The 19,270-nt window shown below is 39.2% G+C and overlaps 1 protein-coding gene across 8 annotated transcripts in view; it reads left to right on the top strand.

Annotated features, from left to right (window-relative positions):
* LOC149957549 (centrosomal protein of 290 kDa-like) overlaps window positions 1-19,270 on the top strand; it is a 118,281-nt gene that overhangs the window by 25,207 nt on the left and 73,804 nt on the right. The window lies entirely within an intron of this gene.

A 19,270-nucleotide genomic window follows, 5' to 3' on the forward strand; every position in this document is an offset into this window, starting at 1 on the left:
TTTTCCATGTACAGGTAGAAAGGGGGTCGGCACCGGAAATCCCCGCTTCCTTCCCCCCTGTGTGTAAACTAGGTCACTTCCGGCAGGTGGCGCGGGGGGGGGTCGAAATTTTCCGCCCCCCAAAGTCAGGAAACTCGGGGTCATTGACCCCCGCCGAGTGGCGCGCGCGTACTTCGCGCTGATTGGCTGGCGCGGTGACCACGCGGTTACTACGCGGCGTGTGTACTGCGCGATAATTGGCTGGCGCGGTGACCACGCGGTAACTACGCGGCGTGTGTACTGCGCGATAATTGGCTGGCGCGGTGACCACGCGGTTACTACGCGGCGTGTGTACTGCGCGATAATTGGCTGGCGCGAAATTATTCAAAATGGCGCTGATTGGTTGGTGTTTTGGCGCGAAAAGGGGTCAACGCTCTATCCGGCGAATACTCAGTCAAACTTTAAAGTAAACTTGGGTCGTTCTATAACACTACCGGACAAATTTGTTGTTGGAGTGTCAGAATTAATTTTGCCTCCCAACTGGGAAAATATCACGGATAAAACTAATAATTTTCAATTAAAAACGGTAGCCGCTGATTATTATAAAAAACGACCTTACATTTATAAAATCTCATTAAAAGTCGCTAAATTGGAAGCCGAAAAAGACACTGCCGGATTTGTCATCAAATTTAGTCTGATTAAAAAAGTTGTACGCGCTATTAACGAAGGAATAAGGGAAAATGGACTGGACGCCTACATTTCTTTAAAAATCTGGGAAAAACCCGATGGACTTTATTGGATTTACGATCCGACAATACATAACCCCGCGGACCCCAAAAAGAAGAAGACCAATTTCGAGTTATTTATTCCTGACGGACCTTTGAAAGAACTGTTATGTTTCGAGGGCAAGGATGACACGGGATTTCAATCGGGGGTATATCAGCCGTCAAAACCGGTAACCCCCTATACGAAGAGCATAATTTTAAATCATCTAAATATATTGAAATCAAAGAAAATCATCTACGCGATATGACTTTTACACGCAACGTAGAAGTTGACTGTAATATTCCGATTGGAACTTATTTAAGTATTCAAGCAATATTTGACGCGATGTCAAACACTATCCCTGATCACGTGAGAAACCTCGTTCATTTCGGTATAAACCCCAATGGCACAATCCATGTAGGAGCTGATCACGGGGCTGTGACTATTTTCTTCAAATCGAGTAAGAAAGGTTTAGGAGAATTATTAGGATTTACGGATTTCGATTTTGACCTGGTTGGTCAAGACAGTACTTACCCCGCCGACTTATCCCGAGGAGCCAGTACGCTTTATCTATATTCGAATTTAATATACCCCCAGTATACCGGAGATACTTTCGCTCCTCTCATGAAAATTATACCGTTAGCGAGCAATGATCAGCCTCGTAATAATTCTATTGTATACGACAAAATAGACTATTACCCGGTTAAATCTAGAGAGTTAGAATTGATCGAGATAGACTTTAAAACTGATTTTGGAGAAAATTTGATATTTAACGCGGGGAAGACGGTCGTTTTCGACTTCATTTCAAGAAAGATGTCAGAGAGTGACAGTTATTTCCGTTACTATAAGTCTCAATATGGGGGACGAGTGTTTGCCGGCCCCGTTTACCAGAGAGGGCGTGGTTTGGGTGGAATATTTAAGAAATTAATGAGATATATTACACCGATGGTAACACCTTTGCGCTGCGAAGCGCTAGGTCTCGGAAAGCGTATGTTCGGTGATTTGGAATCCGGTGTAGATCCGCAACAATTTACGATTAGCCGGAAGCAATTTGTTACATAAAGCCGCTGACAGAATGAGTAAGCCCCAGTCAGGCAGTGGAACTCGTAAGAGACGCGCGCCTCCTAGAAAACGGAAAAAGAAAACGAAAAAATCAAGGACGAAAGACCATTTTTCGGGATAAGAAACAATGGCGCTTCGAGAAGGCATGCTAAGTTCGTTAGACTTGTTCGAACGACCCGTGTTAAATACCAACATATTAGCTACAACCGAAATACGATATCTATCCACGAATAACTTGACCGACAATGGATCTCGAATTTTTTATTCCGGCATCTGATGATTTATACATTGATTTATCCAAAACTATGCTCAAACTAAAAATGAAACTCGTGCATTTCGATGGTACAGACGTACCAGCCACTGAAGTGAAAGTCGGGGTCACGAATAATCTTCTTGGAACTCTTTTTTCGCAAATCGACGCTTATCTGGGCGACACTTCTGTACAATCTACAAATAATCTTTCGGCATATAACGCGTACTTGGCGAAATTGCTGAATTTTGGTGAAGACGCTAAAAAACGCAACTGGAGAATGGAATGTTTTATATGAATTTGAGCTGTAAACCGCAAGACATGTGGGAACCTCTTTTTAACAATGATCGTAACGGAATGCTGAAGAGATGCGCACGAACGAAAGAATCGACCACGTTTGAGTTAATGGGCCATTTACCCCTCGATATTTGCCACATGAATAAGTTTATTGTCAATCAACTACCCGTAAGATTCCGCTTAGTAAGAAGCCCTCGTTTAACTTGTATAATAGCTTTAGAGCAGGGAAAAGATTATAAGCTAATTTTAGAACAGGCGTATTTATATGTTACTAAAGTCAAGGTGGCTCCGCAGATAAGTTTAGCCCACGCTAGGATGTTAGAAAGCGGAATACCAGCGATTTATCCCATTACGCAAACAATTATGAAAAGTTTTTCTATCGCTCAGGGTCTGAAAAACATAAATCGTGATAACGTAATACTCGGGAGAATACCAAAAAGGGCCGTTGTAGTTTTTGTCAAAGAAGAAGCTTTTAACGGGTCATTGACCACAAATAGCTTGCAATTTGAACATTTAAATATCACTGACTTATCTTTGCCAGTCGGACCGGATAGATACCCTCCTGACGGCTTTCAAATGGATTTCGCAAATTCAAATTACTGTTTACCTTATCAGGCTTTATTCGAGTCAATGGACATAGCTTCCGAAGATAGGGGTAATTATCTAAATTTTTGCGAATTTTAAGGAGGGGTACATGGTCTTTAGTTTCGATATGACGGCGGACCAGAACGCCTCGGCTGATCATACGAGTATTCCTCGACAGGGGTCTCTACGTTTAGATGTTCAATTGAAAGACCCTCTACCGACTAATGTCGTGTGTATAATGTACTTTGAATTTGATAACGAGATTTTAATTACCCGGGACAGAAAGGTGATTTATAGTATCGAAAATTTAGCCACCCTGTTTTCTATTCGATTAGTTCGACGCGAGCTTTTGTTTGAGAATGACACGCCCCCATTTTCTCTCCAACCAACTCGACATTTTTTTATCGGCGAATCTCGCGGAGCCTGAAATTTTAATTAACCGTCAAGGACATAGAAAATATGTCAATTTTAGCGTAAAAGTGTGGAATCTCTGGAACTATGAACAAGAAATTGAAAGATTTTTCAATAACACCACAGAAGCTATACGTTTTCATAGGTGGTTGTCGGATAATGTCAAGTTGGAAGGGTTCTTCTGTCAGCGTGGAAGAATTATTGATATTCGCGGCCATATTCGCGGGTCTAATTCAAATTACGACGTTGTGTATTCCTCCGCCAACGGGGTCGCCCTGGATAAAGAAGCCTGGGATCGTTTGAAGATTATCCGTACGAGTCTCGATAATGATATAACTGACCGAATAGGCGCTTTTGAAGGAATGAAAATGTCTATTTTAGACGAATTAAAAAGTGTATTATTTACGTTAACCGAGGCATGCCCAAACCTGCCCTGCCATAATCAATTGGCCCATCACATTAGTTGTAAAGTGACCGCGTCACATTTCTGCGAAAGACTCGAAAAAAGTCAAGATTGCGATACCTCTCATGAACTATGACAAAGTAATTAAGGCGTTTTACGCGAACTTTCCCGACTATAAACTGGGGGTAGAAAATGTATATCATAATATCATGCAAAATGAATCTGAAATTTTATCAGAGTTGATGTATTAAAAATTTCCATTAAAATGTATAAAAATGTAAACTTTGCTGGTCTTTCATTTAATAATGTAGCACACATTGAACTGTCAAGACATGAATATAGAATATATTTATTTTGACCCAGAAAATCCCGGAAGTCTGGGAGGACTAAAACGTTTATCCGAAAAATTACCCTCTATTTACAAGAAAAAAATTAAAGATTGGGCGCTCACCCAAGACACGTATACGTTGCACAAAGATAGAAAATTTAATTATTATTATTATTATTATTATTATTATTATTATATCTTAGAGACTTTCAAAAAAATCCACAAACAACGTAAGCCTTTGAAAATTAACACTGACCAAGGCTCTGAATTTTTAAATCGTACCGTGCAACGCTATTTCAAGGACCAGGGGATTAAGCATTTCGTTTGTTACGGCGATAAAAAAGCAGCGTATGCGAGAGAGTGAATAGGACGCTTAAAAATAAAATTTACAGATTTCTTACCAAAAGTAAAGGAAAAAAATTTATAAATGAACTACCAAAAATTGTAAAGTCCTATAACGACAGCGTTCATCGCACGACCGGGTTTAGACCTAGCGAAGTAACCTTAGCCAATGAGCATCTTGTTTGGCAAAAACTATTTGGAAAGAAAGTGAAAAGAGAGGAACCGAAATTCAAGATTGGCGATCACGTGCGCCTATCAAAAACCAGCAAAGTATTTCATAAGGGATTTAGAGGATATTGGGACAAAGAGATTTTTACTATAACGAAGGTGATAAATAAACCCCGTCCGCTCTACCATATCAAGGACAAGAATAACGAGAAAATATTGGGGTCATTTTACCCCGAAGAAATTCAAAGGGTTTTGCCATGAATACTTTTCAATTGTACGCCTTTTTAAAATGCGACCCGAGAACCAAACCTTTTTTTCTGGGCACATTTTCCAAAGATACTTTACCTCGAGATTGTCCGAAAAAAAAGCCCTTTTGTTTGTTGGCCAATGTACAAGACTCATCCATGCCGGGAAGCCATTGGATAGGAATCTTCGTCAGTGCTAAAAATAAGAAAGGACAACGCACGGGAGATTTGTTTTGTTCTTTCGGTCAACATTTTGTTGTCTTCGGTTTTAAATTGGATCATTTAGCTCAGAAATGGTTTTATAATAAAAATATAATTCAAGATATGAACCAAGAAACTTGTGGTTTGCACGTCGCTTCGTTTCTGTTAAATAGGTCTGCTGGATTAAGCTATAAGAAAATTTTAAAAATGTATAATAATGAAATATATATGAACGAAGTAATTTCGCTATTGGCATTGTGTGTACATTTATTTAATCACGAAAACAGATTTTGTAATCAATAGTGTTTAATAAACATGGTTTTACAAAAAACATTAATTTTCCCATTCATTAATTTCCCAGTCATTAATTTCACGATCTTTAGAATACGCCCGGCGTCTTTCTTTGCGACCTTGGCGGGTTGGCTATTCTTTTCTTGTCAAGAGCCGTCCTACGAAAGGCAAGGAAACAGGTTCGGTCGTATTACGAAGGCTAGATTCCGAGGGCTTGTAGCTGCTGTCTTTGAAAGTTGGCGTGCTATATTCATCGAGACTCATTTCGCTTCGAGATTTACGTATCTCAGCTCGAGCGGGCGAAGTAAAAACGTTGCTGGCGCCGTTCTTCCATTTCCCATTTTGGTAGTCTGGAGTACTCGCAACGTCAGGCTTGAATGGAATATTTCGTGACGTCACGAGATGCGGTGGGGCTGCAATTAAAGTTTTATGGGCGTAATCGGGCGATTTAGTTTCGTCCAACCCCGAAATGCCGGAGACACTCTGCCATGGTGTAGAATCTCCACGATTTATCGGTGATTCTGGGAGGGGCCTGTTAATTGCCATTTCCAGTTGGCGGAGAGGTTGCTGTACGTTGACACCTGTTGCACGGGCGGTGCGGCGAACAGTTGATGGAACTGATTTGGCGTTTGGGGGTAGATCGCACCGTGTGGCAACTGTATCGGCGCTAACGTACTCGAAGAAGGAGGCAAAGGCTGGAGCGCCGTCGTAATCTTTAATTCTAAGATACCGCGCCAACATTGCCAGATATTCTCGTAGTTTTTCTTCTTCACCACCGTCTCGAACGGATTTGTCATGTGTTCTTGTATTAAATTTAGCAATTTTTCGGTATCGGATAAATAGCTATCAGCGGGTAGCAAGACAAATTTCTTCATCGCGCCGGATTAATTATACGACCCAAGATTGGCGGGATGAGCGAATCGAGAATCGCCCCCCAAAAACCGCCCGTTTGCGAGACTAGAATTCTTCGTCGATAACTATCACTGAGATCTCTTTGACCTAGTTTTCTAATAGATTTTTTATATCGTTGTAATTTCCGTCGTTTATTCTCGCCAACGGGTAAAGCTCCGCGGCAAATATTATGACAGATATTCGCGATTGAGCCGACCTGATCTCGCGTGGCGTTCTTTAGTAGAAATCTTCTTTGATTTGGGGAATCCTTTTTCAATAGGGTTAGATACGGGCGGCTTTCTATAATTGACCTAGGCAAAGGCATTTTACAGAATGACGTAAAATATAGAATAGCTAGTAATGATAAAACAGTACATAACAAATAAAAAAAGTTAATTTTCGGTAAATACTAGCATCGGTCCTTCCTCTATGAGGCATTGCGTTCTAACTTTTAGAAATTCGGGAGTTTTTTGTTGTAGGTCAACAACCACGTTAGAATAGGGCATATCCGACGTTACGTTGCTCAGAAAATTAGGGTTATGCGGAAAAATCTGTCGACTTAAATGTTTTATTTGTGATGGATCACGGGGGCTCCGGAACAGGACTATAAATGAGGCGTTAAGCGAAATGTCGCGCGAAAATCTACCCTGACCAAAGACGTTCTGGCATAATAATACAATACTCAGATTCAGATGATGCGAACACACTCGAAAAAGTTCAGATACCAGTGCGTTGTCTAAGCACTCGCTCGAAAGGTAGTCTAGCACCAAGAGGTTGTTTTGTCTTTTGTCAAACAAATCTTCGGGTTTTTCGCTAAAGAGCCCTTTATGGAATTCAATTTCGGGGGCGAGGGTTTTTAATTCGTGAAATTGATCGTTCGAAAGATTGTAGCAATATAAAATTTTTTGGGGTGGATTGTCGAACATTAAATTTTTATTTTTCAGGAGATTAAACGTTCAGTGACTTTTTACCGACTTACTGGGGCCAGCCAAAAGAAAGGTACAGGGGGCTTGAAATTTTAGGCGTGTGAGGGACATGAATATCCGTAGGGAATAGAAGTACCGTCTTTGAAAAATATACGACTTTTTCGGCTTGTCTGAGATACAAGTGCCCGGTTTTTTGTCTTTTCACGTTAAAGGGAATCTCGACTCGGTATTTTAATTCGCGGTTCTCGAGCGCCAACTGCTTTATCGTGTCAAAGTTTAAGATGGTCTGATTTTTTTAGTAAGAGTGACGCCTTTTATCTTGGTTAAAATTTTGCCCGATTCGAACAAGATAGAGTAACCTTTGGGGGCTATCGTGGTAAAAGCTTTAATGGGGTCATTAGTATATTCATCCGTAAGTCCGCCCAAGCTGCTTGATAAAGTTAAATCTAACTTCTTATCGTGTATCAGAATACAACTGTCCGTATCGCTGTAGGCCAAATTAGGCCCTATTTTAGCCATTAGATTATATAATTTAATATGCCGATACGAGGCGACGAAAATGCCCACAGTTGGGGAACCTTTACGATAAGCCGGGACGCGGTCTTCGTGATCTTTGGTCGTCACGAGAGCCATTCCATTTTCTAGGAGTTTTAAATCGGTCAGCTCTTTCGTTTTATCAGTTAAAATTTTAACCAAGTCGGCATAGGAATTTATAAAAGAACTATTATTTTGACGTAATTGAATTAGGTGACGTCCCCAAAATAGTGTTCGTACGGGGACCCCGACCCCGACCCCGACCCCGACCTCGACTGTCGCAAATCAAGTCGGGGTTTTCCACTTTTCGGGGTTATGTTTTCGTAGTGTAATTTTAAATTTTCTCGCCGACGCACCCCGTTAAATCCTAAAAATATAAAATAGATAGGTTCCTTCTCTCCCTTTTTTCATGGGCAACAATAGAATGATCCGAATGACCTTCGGCTGATGCCGCTGACGTGGTTCTCGCTTAACGCTTGATTCGGACTTGAGTCGATTTTAAGTTTTAGTTTCATAATTGCCGTTGTTTCGGGCTCTCTCAGTCTCAGCTAAGGAGTGTGGAGTTACAATGTTTGTAAATAACTTGTGAATTTATAAAACAACTTATTTAAACAATTGCAATGCCTAAGCTATAGACCTCTATTTTAAAATCTACCTATCTTATCTATTTTTACTATAGTCTTAGTCGATAATACAAAATAACGGATATAGTCTAAGGTGTCTTTTTTTAAGAAGGAATACGGGAAAAATCCCTTGCTTTCGCTTAAATTAAAGGTTTTGGAGAAGCTTCTGAGAGGGGCTGGAAAATAAGAAAAGCTATCTATAAATCTTATATTGTATTTGGACAGAAACATCGCGAGAAGTTTGCAGCCTTTAAAGATAACTTCGGGGATTATTGACCGGGTTAGAACGCCTTTTAATACGAGTAAACTGTCAAATCCAGACCCAAAATGCGAAATGCACGTAATGTTTTTAAAAAGTGGTTCGACCTTTGAATATTTTGTCTTACCCTTTTTTGCAACGACCTGACTCTGCAATAAGTAATCTAAAAACGTCTCGACGCAATTAAAGCCGGTAAAGGTACGGTAATCGTACGTTTCAGAGTAAGGACAGTCTTGCATAGCGGTAATTAGCAGAACGGGCTTAATCTCGTCATTGTCGACTAAAGTTTCAAAATCAAAGTAATGGATTCTGGTGGAATTTTCTGGTAACGTGATAGGTTGAACAAAACACGAATTTTTCGGGTGCTTAATTTTACAGTAGCGACATTTCAAATCGCATACGTGGTCTCCTTCAAACTCTTTCCCGCAAGTCAGGCAACGTTTGAGTTTGTCGCACGTGCCTAATTCTATATGCTTTTGGAAGCACCTATCCCCCGAAAAATATCTAAAGCAGCTGGCGCATCGTTGACTAGCTTCGGTATGGGAAATATTCGTGTCGAGACAACGCTTACAACTAACGGGACCCTCGCAATTGTGCATCTTTTTTCTTTGCTATTCCCAAAAACTTTCAAACAAAATGGACAGTACCCTTTTTCAAGTTCAAGTTTATTTGATATTTGAATTTGCATTTTACAAAGGTTGTTGGGCTAAGTCTTTTGGTTGACTTGTGAGCCCTTTTTGCGTGTTATTTATCATTGCTTTCGAATTCATAATTATTAACAATAACTTTGATAACAGTTTAAATAAATTAACAGTTAGAGCGGAATAAATTTAAAAATAAAAACATAGTAAATAAACAAAAAATATATAAGAAAAATACAGTGTAATAATATAACAGTTAAAAATTACAAAAATTTTCCCCGAACATGGCGGCGTAAGACCTCACTACGTGGACGTGGTTTCCTAATTTAAGGAGAAAGATTTTTTGGGTTGAAAGTGCCCTAAATAAATTGGGTCAAAATTGGAATCGGAATCGAGTAAGATAATTTGATAATCTGGCAAGACATTTTGGAATTTAGGAATGTCTTTTATTTCAACAGGACCTGGAGGAACTTTTGACAATCCGTGTAACGCCAAGGCCGCTTTTTTGTTTTGGATGGTTGACATTACGAATGTAATTTAGATCATGGATATTAAAATTTTGGGATTGGCTTTTATTTTTTAATTCTTGGTAGTCAGCGAGGCATTTTCCTACAGCTACAGCCCTGGCAAAACACAGATTATCAGAATTGCGAATTGGAATAAAGGTATTGCCCTGTTCAATGTAATTATCTTAGCACTCAATAGTCCGGTTGCGAATACTTTTTTGACTACCACTCATATTGGTGTCTTGCAGAAGAATTATGTCGAATTTTAGGGGGGCTTCAAAGTATAATTCTTATGGGACTGGGCTACCTGCTCGATACCGCTTAAAATTCTATCGGCCGTCAACTCGTTTAGGTTCATAAATTGGAAATTAATGGGCTCTTCGAGTTCGTCCGAACTGACCGCTATTCTGATACGACTATAACCCTGATTTTCATCGCTAATTCCGTTTAATAAGGATTGGAAAATTTCGTTTAATTGAGTTTTTAAACTCGCACTTGAATTCTAAAGTTTTACATTTGTATTTTTTGGAAGTCCGAGAGATAATTTTAGTAACCGAATATTAGTTCTCAGGTCGAAACCTGGTACTTAAATCGAGAGGGGCTTCTTGAATCATTGTAATTTACGAATTTCGTCGTAGCGTTGAGTCACTTCCCTAAATAACCGCAGGACGTCGTGAATGTCTCTTCTTCCGTATAGGGTCAGCGATTTTGCAAATGAGGAACCAGAATTTTTGGTCAAGCAAGTGTGACCGGTGGCCTGGCTATGGCGAATTTCTAATTTATCGCCCTCAATAAGGTAAACGGCGTCTTGGCCCTTGACGTCTTCTAAGGCTGCTTTAAGCTGGGGTCCTGATTCTAGTTTAACGAATACACCCTGTTTAGTCGGTTGCGGAAGACTGGATGCTACGTGCGTGGCGTAACGCCTTATATCTATATATATTTTTTGGTCAAAGGTCGTTATTTTAACGCCCAAGTCTCCGAGCTCGGAGAATTCTAATACAATATCGTGGCAAGTGGTATTCTTTGTTAATTTTTCTTGGTCTTGTTTAGCCCCTTTCCCAGCTTCGGATTTTTCGTTCAATGATTGTCGAGGTTTATTTTTTTTAATTACTTCACCGATTTTGATTTTCTAGCGTATACTTCGGGCAACTGCACTGGTACTAATGGGGGATTGTCATAATCGAGCTTAATGTCGTCTCGGGCTGCCTAAGACATATAGAGATTAAAAACTAATCTCGCTAAAATATTTTCAAAAACATAATTACCATCTTGCTGATCTTCTTGAGTCGTCGGGGGAGAGTGAGGGCGGTGTTCGTCGCTTCTGCGAAATTGACCGTTGCGCGGTTTCTTTTATACTGGCTAGGTAAGGGGTGGGGGGAGGAACAATATAATCGCGTGACAGTTAACGAATATTAACAGGTGTATTCAATTTGTCGAAATGATTAATTAGCACGAAAGCGGTATGAACCGGTTTCTACGTCGCTAAAAAAGGATTTTTCACTAACCCGGCCATTTTTCCAGCGAATGCGCGACCTCAATTTGACGTAATAATTCGAGAAATATAACATAATTAATAGGTATTTGCGATTATCTCAGTATTGTCACTAAAGGTATTTGCGCCGCTAAGTTATTTCTACGCCGCTCAACACCTGCTCGTAATCAATCAAACCTGTCACGGCGTAAACAATGGAAAAGCTGAGCGAGCCTGGGAATTCCTTTAAAGGAGCGTTGACCCCTTTTCGCGCCAAAACACCAACCAATCAGCGCCATTTTGAATAATTTCGCGCCAGCCAATTAGCGCGAAGTACACGCGCCGCGTAGTAAACGCGTGGTCCCCGCGCCAGCCAATCAGCGCGAAGTACACGCGCGCCACTCTACCTGTACATGGAAAACCCTTGATGATTGGGGACACTCCTACTATAATCGATCCATAGACACAAGGTATCAATGATATAGAAACACTTGGCAGCCTTAGAGACTTTATCAAAAGCCCCCTCGATGTCCAGAAAAACAGCTAACCCTATTTCTTTGAATTGCCCTTTCGATAGGCATACTGAGCATCAGAGAGATGTGTAACACTAAGAACCTACTCTATTTTATGTCAACTATTTTCTCCAGAATTTTTAGGAGAAATGAAGTTAGACTGATTGGTCTAAATGTCTTTGCCTAGAGATAACTAGTTTTCCCGGTTTTAAGAATAAAGATATCCTTTGAATGCTTCCAAGAGCCATGTATGTGCCCAAAGCGACCCTGTAGATTCTACACAACACAGGACAGAGAACATCAATTCCCTCCTGCAGTAGGATAGAAATGAATTAAATAGCCCACATAAGCTTCGAGTGAGTGACATCTTGTTTTGGCACATTTCCATCTACCTTATTAGTTCTCTTGAACCGAAGAGGAATATCATAAGAGTCATCTGTATCAGTGACTTTAGAATCTGGAAAGTGAACCTTCAGCATATGCATTAGTGTTTCCGGGTGAAGTGAACTACAGCGGCCTCATTGAATTTTATATTAATTTTGGTTGCGCCTGATAGACCTTGTCACGTAGATGCCGAGGGTATTTTTTTATTTTGGCCGCAAATGATTATTTAATTTTTGAATTTAATTTTTTTAATTTTAAACTTTTTTGATTTTCATTGAATTTTACATAAATTTTGGTTGCGCCTGATAGACCTTGTCACGTAGATGCCGAGGGTATTTTTTATTTTGGCCGCAAATTATTATTTAATGTTTTAATGTAATTTTAGAAATTTGCCATTTTTGGGCATTTTCACCACAGTTTCGGTGTCCTAATAATTTAACGTGATATTCCCGATATTCCCGTACTTTATAAAATCAATTATAGTTTTTGTTCATTTTCTAGGTGTTTTGTATTTTTGGGCTACAAAGTGATATTCCCGTACTTTAAAAATCAATTAAAAGTTTTGTTCATTTTCTAGGTGTTTTGTATTTTTGGGCCGCAAACGCTTATTTCAGGTTGATATTAAAATATATACTTGATGCGTAAGGCTTGGTACTGTTCTCTAGGTCGCGTTATAGATGGCCCATCGCTTTTTTTAGTATGGGGTTGGGGAGGCGCCGCGCGCCCCCAGCGCTTGAGCGAAGTGAGTACGCGGCGCCATTAGGCGCCAATAAGGGGAGTTACTATTTGAGTTGATACGATTTCACTAATTACGATGCCACTAGGTGCGATTACAGAAGGCCCACCGTCAATGCTCGGAATGGGGCTGGGGCGTGTCAGAAAAGTTGTGTCGACGGATACACGACGGAACTATTTTTTATAAAAACGTTACTAATCCCCTGAAATGACTATTTTTGAAAAATTAAGTTAATTAAAAAAATTAACATTTGCGACCAAAAAAATAACTTCGTAATCTACGCGTCCAGCGCTACATTCTCCGCCAAAAGAAAAACTACAAAAAAACAAAATTAATTTTTTTTAAAAATTAAGCTAATTAAAAAAATAATCATTTGGGGGCCCAAAAAATAGTTTCGTAATCTACGCTTCAAGTGCTACATTCTCCGCCAAAAATACAAAAAACGGTAATTCCTTAAAATTAAAACTTTTTTAAAATTAAGTTAATTAAAACAATTATCATTTGCGGCCCAAAAAATAGTTTCGTAATCTACGCGTCAAGTGCTACATTCTCCGCCAAAAAAAGCAAAATTACATGAGGCCGCTGTAGTTCAATTTTGCATTTCCAGAACTGGAGTAACTACCATCCTTCAACTTAATAGTATCCAAATGTTTTGTATTGTCATGTGCCATAATTTTCATTAGTTTGCCGTACTGGGAATATCAGAGATACTCTCACAAAAATGCATCCAAAAAGCGTCCTGGATGGCCTTATGATAGGAAATGAGGGTCTGCTTAAAGGCTGACCAATCACTCGACCTCTTTGCTCTTTTGAAAAGCTCGCGATTAGTTTTGCGAAGTCTACCAATCTTATTAATCCACCATGGAACTAACCTTGGCTGCGAGGTCGATTTTGCCAGACAGTTTAGAACCATATCATCGTAAATGAAGATCAAGGTCTTCCCTATACCTAGGCCAATTAGTTGATCTAGGATTGAGAATATCGGTATCTACGTGAGCAGGTTTGATCTAAACAAAAAAACTGTAACGGACTATTTTATATAAATCCAATAAAATAAGCTAAGTAAATCGATAAATCCTATTTATTAATCACCTACGATTAGAGGCCTACGCTGATCTGATATGGGTCGGTGGCGGCGTTTGACCCAAAATATACCGGCGGTGGCGGCGTACGCCGGCGTTTGTTTAAGTTTTAGAGCTATTTCTTGTAGCGACAGTTTAAAAAACACGCGACCAGAAGGGCAAGGGCAAATACCAACTCGTACTAGTCCTTCCATGGACTTATTAATGTACTTCGCAAAGGGACGCCCCGTTCCCGAATATTTGCTTCGGGCGATTGTGAAATGTGCGCTCTGGCACATTTAGTTAGGAACTAACTAACTACTGATAACCGGGGAAGAAGGAAAAGGGCTGAGGGGAAGGAAAATACAAATGTAGCTCGGCAGCTGGAAAACACATGGGACTGGCTTAATTTGTAAAACGTTTGTTTTAATGTTTTGAAGTACATAAATTAGTCCTTGGTCCTTCCGAAGTAGGCCACTGGCCTGACGTCAAACGAAAACCAAAATTATTAGCAGTTATGCCGGGTCGAAATTCAATTGAAGGCTCGATATTGGCTTTTTATTTTTTTTGTTGTGCTCCACGATAACGCTCTGCAGTGGCGTAGACAAGGAAGGTTCAATGTCAACGCCCTGGTCCTACCTTGACTGTACTAAATTGACACCCCGTTCTCGACACCCCTCTTAATATTAACATTCTTGGACCCTCTTTAACGAGTTTCTGACTACGCCACTGACGCTCTGAGCCTTCCAATCAGAAATAAATCCGAGTTACGAATAATATCATTTTTGCTGCCGAAGGTTATCATCGCACGGTGAACATACATATTGCTAGATTTTGATGTGTTATTTTCCATTTAAATATAATTTAAGGTATTATTATGTGATTTTATAAACGTATTGGACGTCTAAAATGCAGTATATCAAATGCTTAATTTATTGAATTTCAAGTAAAAAATTATTATCAGTCTCGGATTGGCCATAAAGGTGACCTGCCCGATGGCGTGGATCCCATGGACCGTTCATGAAGTGGGCCTCCGTAAACATGATAGAGATCGGCGGAGCAGATAAATTAACTTGCAAAATTTCAATTAATCATAAAAATTGCGGTTAACCGATTATCCATGGATATTATCCATGGACAAAAACGATTTAATATGGGAAAAAGCCAAAAATAACGGATTATTTTTTGGATAATTAATGTTAATGGATATTATCCAAACAAACGGTTAATTGTTATCCAAACACCGACCTCTAAAACATGGTAGCATTATAGTTGTTAAAGCTGGGACCCTTAGTCTCCTAGCAACCAAAAAATATTAGACCCAGTCCGCCACTGATTATTATAATGAAATTTTAGAAAACATATCGATAAACCAAGCAACATTTAAATTTAAAGATAATTAAAATGTGGATATGCCTTGGTTATATTAGTGACTCTTTCTATAGCCAAGATAGCAATGCTGGAATCTATTGACGCTAACAAGGAGAGTACCCGATGTGTTTATTGCCGATTTTGTTCCAAGTCGGCCGTATTGTAGACCTATATGAAATATGAAATTCCCCAAAAGGAGACGTTGCACTACCCATTCGATTTGCCATGGCAACCGAAAATGTTTTTGACCACTTAAAACCAAAAAAATCTCCATTTAAAAAAGCATGGGATTTTCTCGGTTTCACAGGGTCCTAGCTACGAAATTTAAAAAAAAATTGGGTAATTTGGACCACATTTAGGTAAATGTCATCAAGTTTGGGTAAATTGGAACATTTTTGGTGTAAATTTGTAACACATTTTGAGTAAAATAAGGGAAAAAAATATTTTTGTTTTAAGTAGTCAAAAACATTTTTGGTCGCCATGGCAAATCGAATGGGTAGTGCAACGTCTGCTTTTGGGAAATTTCATATCTCACATAGGTCTACATTGTGGCCGACTTTGAACAAAATCTGCAATAAACACGTCGGGTACTCTCCTTGTAAGTGAAAATGTTGTTACTCTGCGTCGACCGAAATCCGAAAACCAAAATTTGACGTTCGACGTCGTGTTCAAATGTAGTTATTTTCGCGTAAATGAAAAACAAGCTTAATATACCAAAAAAAAGTGTATAAAGAAAAAAAAGAAACGGCGGCGTGCCGTTCTTTGTATCGGCGGCAGCGGCGTGCGCCGATTTTCGAACAATCGGCAGCGGCGCGATCGGCGCTTTAAAAATTATCGGCGGCGGCGGCGTAGGGCGCTTCCCTCGACCCTTTAACTACAGCGCCCCCTTTTGGGTCTTACAAAACATTTGCCTATAATCCAAAAGTGACGGTTCGTTAGACACATATCATTGTGTCACAGACGGTAAAACATTTTCTGTGCCCAAAGTTAAATCAATAACCTCACTCCGATTACTTGTAACAAAAGTTTGTATATTATGTTTATTGAGAATATGTAGTTTAGTACTAACCAAATATTCCATTAAGTCATCACCAGGTTGGTTGTAGTCACTGATTTGACGAAATAGTTCCACTCAACTATATTTTAGTGTTTCTAAAAATAGCATATGGGATTAGGCCACTTGTTTTTCTCCAGTGTAGATTGAATGGCGCCCGCCTGGTGAAATCCGTTTGGGCCTACCCATTAAAATCCAGAGATGGGCAAAAATTACGAGCGCTCAAATTTGAAAATAACCTAGTAATGAACGAGCACTTAAAATTCGAAAGTCGGTTGATCTTGTTCAGAGAGAGAGAGAGATAAACTGAGCAAGCTCAGGGCGAACGCAGAATAGTTTTTTTCACTGGCTGATAAATCACGGCGCGGTGAGCGAGATCGGCCGATCAACGGGCTAATCTTTTCACTTTTGAGCGATAATCCCTCTAGCGGCGCGGCAGTTTTTCAGTTGAAAGCGAATAGCGGGGCGTCGAGAAATATCTCCCTGATTGACGGAATTGGATGTTCAATTTTGAAAACTAGTAGAGGGCGAATCTTGATCACGCTGAGCAATGGCGTGGTTTTTCCCTCGAATATCGTTCACCGGGAGGCGAACCTTCATTGAAAATATTTGGTTTTCTCATCGATTTGTCTATTATTTTTTTAATAAGTGGCCGTTCGAATAATTGTTTACACAACGATTTGTCTATTCTAAAATTGGAAATATCTAGGCGGTAATAGAAACATTACTGTTATACTTTAAATATTTCACACTTTATAATTATTAAGCCTAGTTCACACTGTACAATTAATTGGGCCACTTAATTGTATCCAGCTATTTGTAAGGCTGATAATTGTATAGTGTGAACGGAAAAAGTGGGAACAATTGTTACAATTGTCCTGTTCATTGTATACAATTTTCTTCCTTACAATTAGTTTGATACAATTAAGTGGGCCAATTAATTGTATAGTGCGAACTGAGCTTAGAATACAGTGGCATATTTATTGGTTCTTTTTGTGATTGTTGTCGCCCCCCCCCAATTCGTCCCGGAAACGTTACAATGGTTAACTTGTTCTTTATCATTGTTCGGAATGAATCGGAACCAAGCTTTAACAATGCAAAATATACGATAAAAAATTTCTGGAAACAAAAATGTAATGTACACAAAAAATAAAGTAGCCCATGATTTTTAAAGTGCTTAATAACGCCATTACGGGCTATCAAATGCCACCTAAGGAAAGCTTGAACTCCCAAAGGGAAGCTAATTTTGCCGCTAGAAGGCACAGCTGACAAATTTTTGGGGTGAAGTGTAGTACAGCGGCCTCATCGAATTTGATATTAATTTTGGTTGCGCCTGATAGACCTTGTCACGTAGATGTCGAGGGTATTTTTTATTTTGGCCGCAAATGATTATTTAATTGTTTAACTTAATTTTTTTAATTTTAAAAATTTCTCATTTTCATTGAATTTAATATTAATTTTGGTTGCGCCTGATAGACCTTATCACGTAGATGCCGAGGGTATTTTTTATTTTGACCGCAAATGAGTATTTAATTGTTTAATTTAATTTTTTTAATTTAAAAAATTTCTCATTTTCATTGAATTTTATATTAATTTTCGTTGCGTATGATAGACATTGTCACGTGGATGTCGAGGGTAATTTTTATTTTGGCCGCAAATGATTATTTAATTGTTTAACTTAATTTTTTTAATTTTAAAAATTTCTCATTTTCATTGAATTTTATATTAATTTTGGTTGCGCCTGATAGACCTTGTCACGTAGATTTTGGCCGCAAATGATTATTTAATTTTTTAATGTAATTTTAAATTTCTAATTTTTGGGCATTTGCACGTGTTTTGTTGTACTTATTTCCGTCGTGTGTTCGCCGGCAACACAGTTTCGGTGTCCTAATGAATTCCACGTGGTATTCCCTTTTCGTATAAAATCAGTTACAGTTTTTGTTCATTTTCTCGGTGTTTTGTATTTTTGGGCCACAAAGTGATATTCCCGTACTTTATCAAATCTTTTACAGTTTTTGTTAATTTTCTCGGTGTTTTCTATTATTGGGCCACTTTGTTAATGGTTGAGATTAAAAGTACATACTTGATGCGTAAGGCTTGGTACTGTCCTCTAGGTCGCGTTATAGATGGCCCATCGCTTTTTTTAGTATGGGGTTGGGGAGGCGCTGCGCGCCCCCAGCGCTTGAGCGAAGCGAGTGCGCGGCGCCGTCAGGCGCCAATACGGGGAGTTTAGTAACGCGTCAAGTGCTACATTCTCCGCCACCCAAAAATACAAAACCACGGTAATTCCCTAAAATTAGTTCATAATTCCCTAACATTAGTACATTTTTAACATTAAGTTAATTAATTTAATTATCATTTGCGGCCCAAAAAAAAATAGTTTCGTAATCTACGCGTCAAGTGCTACATTCTCCGCCACCCAAAAATACAAAAACACGGTAATTCCCTAACATTAGTACATTTTTAACATTAAGTTAATTAATTTAATTATCATTTGCGGCCCCAAAAAAATTAGTTTCGTAATCTACGCGTCAAGTGCTACATTCTCCGCCACCCAAAAATACAAAAACACGGTAATTCCCTAAAATTAGTACATTTTTAACATTAAGTTAATTAATTTAATTATCATTTGCGGCCCCAAAAAAAATTAGTTTCGTAATCTACGCGTCAAGTGCTACATTCTCCACCAAAAAAAAACACGAAATTACATGAGGCCGCTGTAGTGCAATTTTGCCAATTTTTGTTATCGGTTAATCACTGTTAATTTTTATTCGAAATATGCAAACATTACTTAAATGATAGCGTTTTTTTACGATAAACTGTACCCTTTTCAGGGGCGGACTGACCCGGTAGGAAGGTGGGCGCTATACCACGGGGCCGCGACCACAATTACCTTTTAGTTCGACATGGGGCCACAAGTCAACAGTGCCCACCTCACAAAAAAGGCGCCAGTCCGTCCCTGACCCTGCTTGTA

The sequence above is a fragment of the Leiobunum rupestre genome, chromosome 2, assembly GCF_980474605.1.
Source record: "Leiobunum rupestre chromosome 2, qqLeiRupe1.1.hap1, whole genome shotgun sequence".
In the NCBI taxonomy this organism is placed as follows: Eukaryota; Metazoa; Arthropoda; class Arachnida; order Opiliones; family Sclerosomatidae; genus Leiobunum; species Leiobunum rupestre.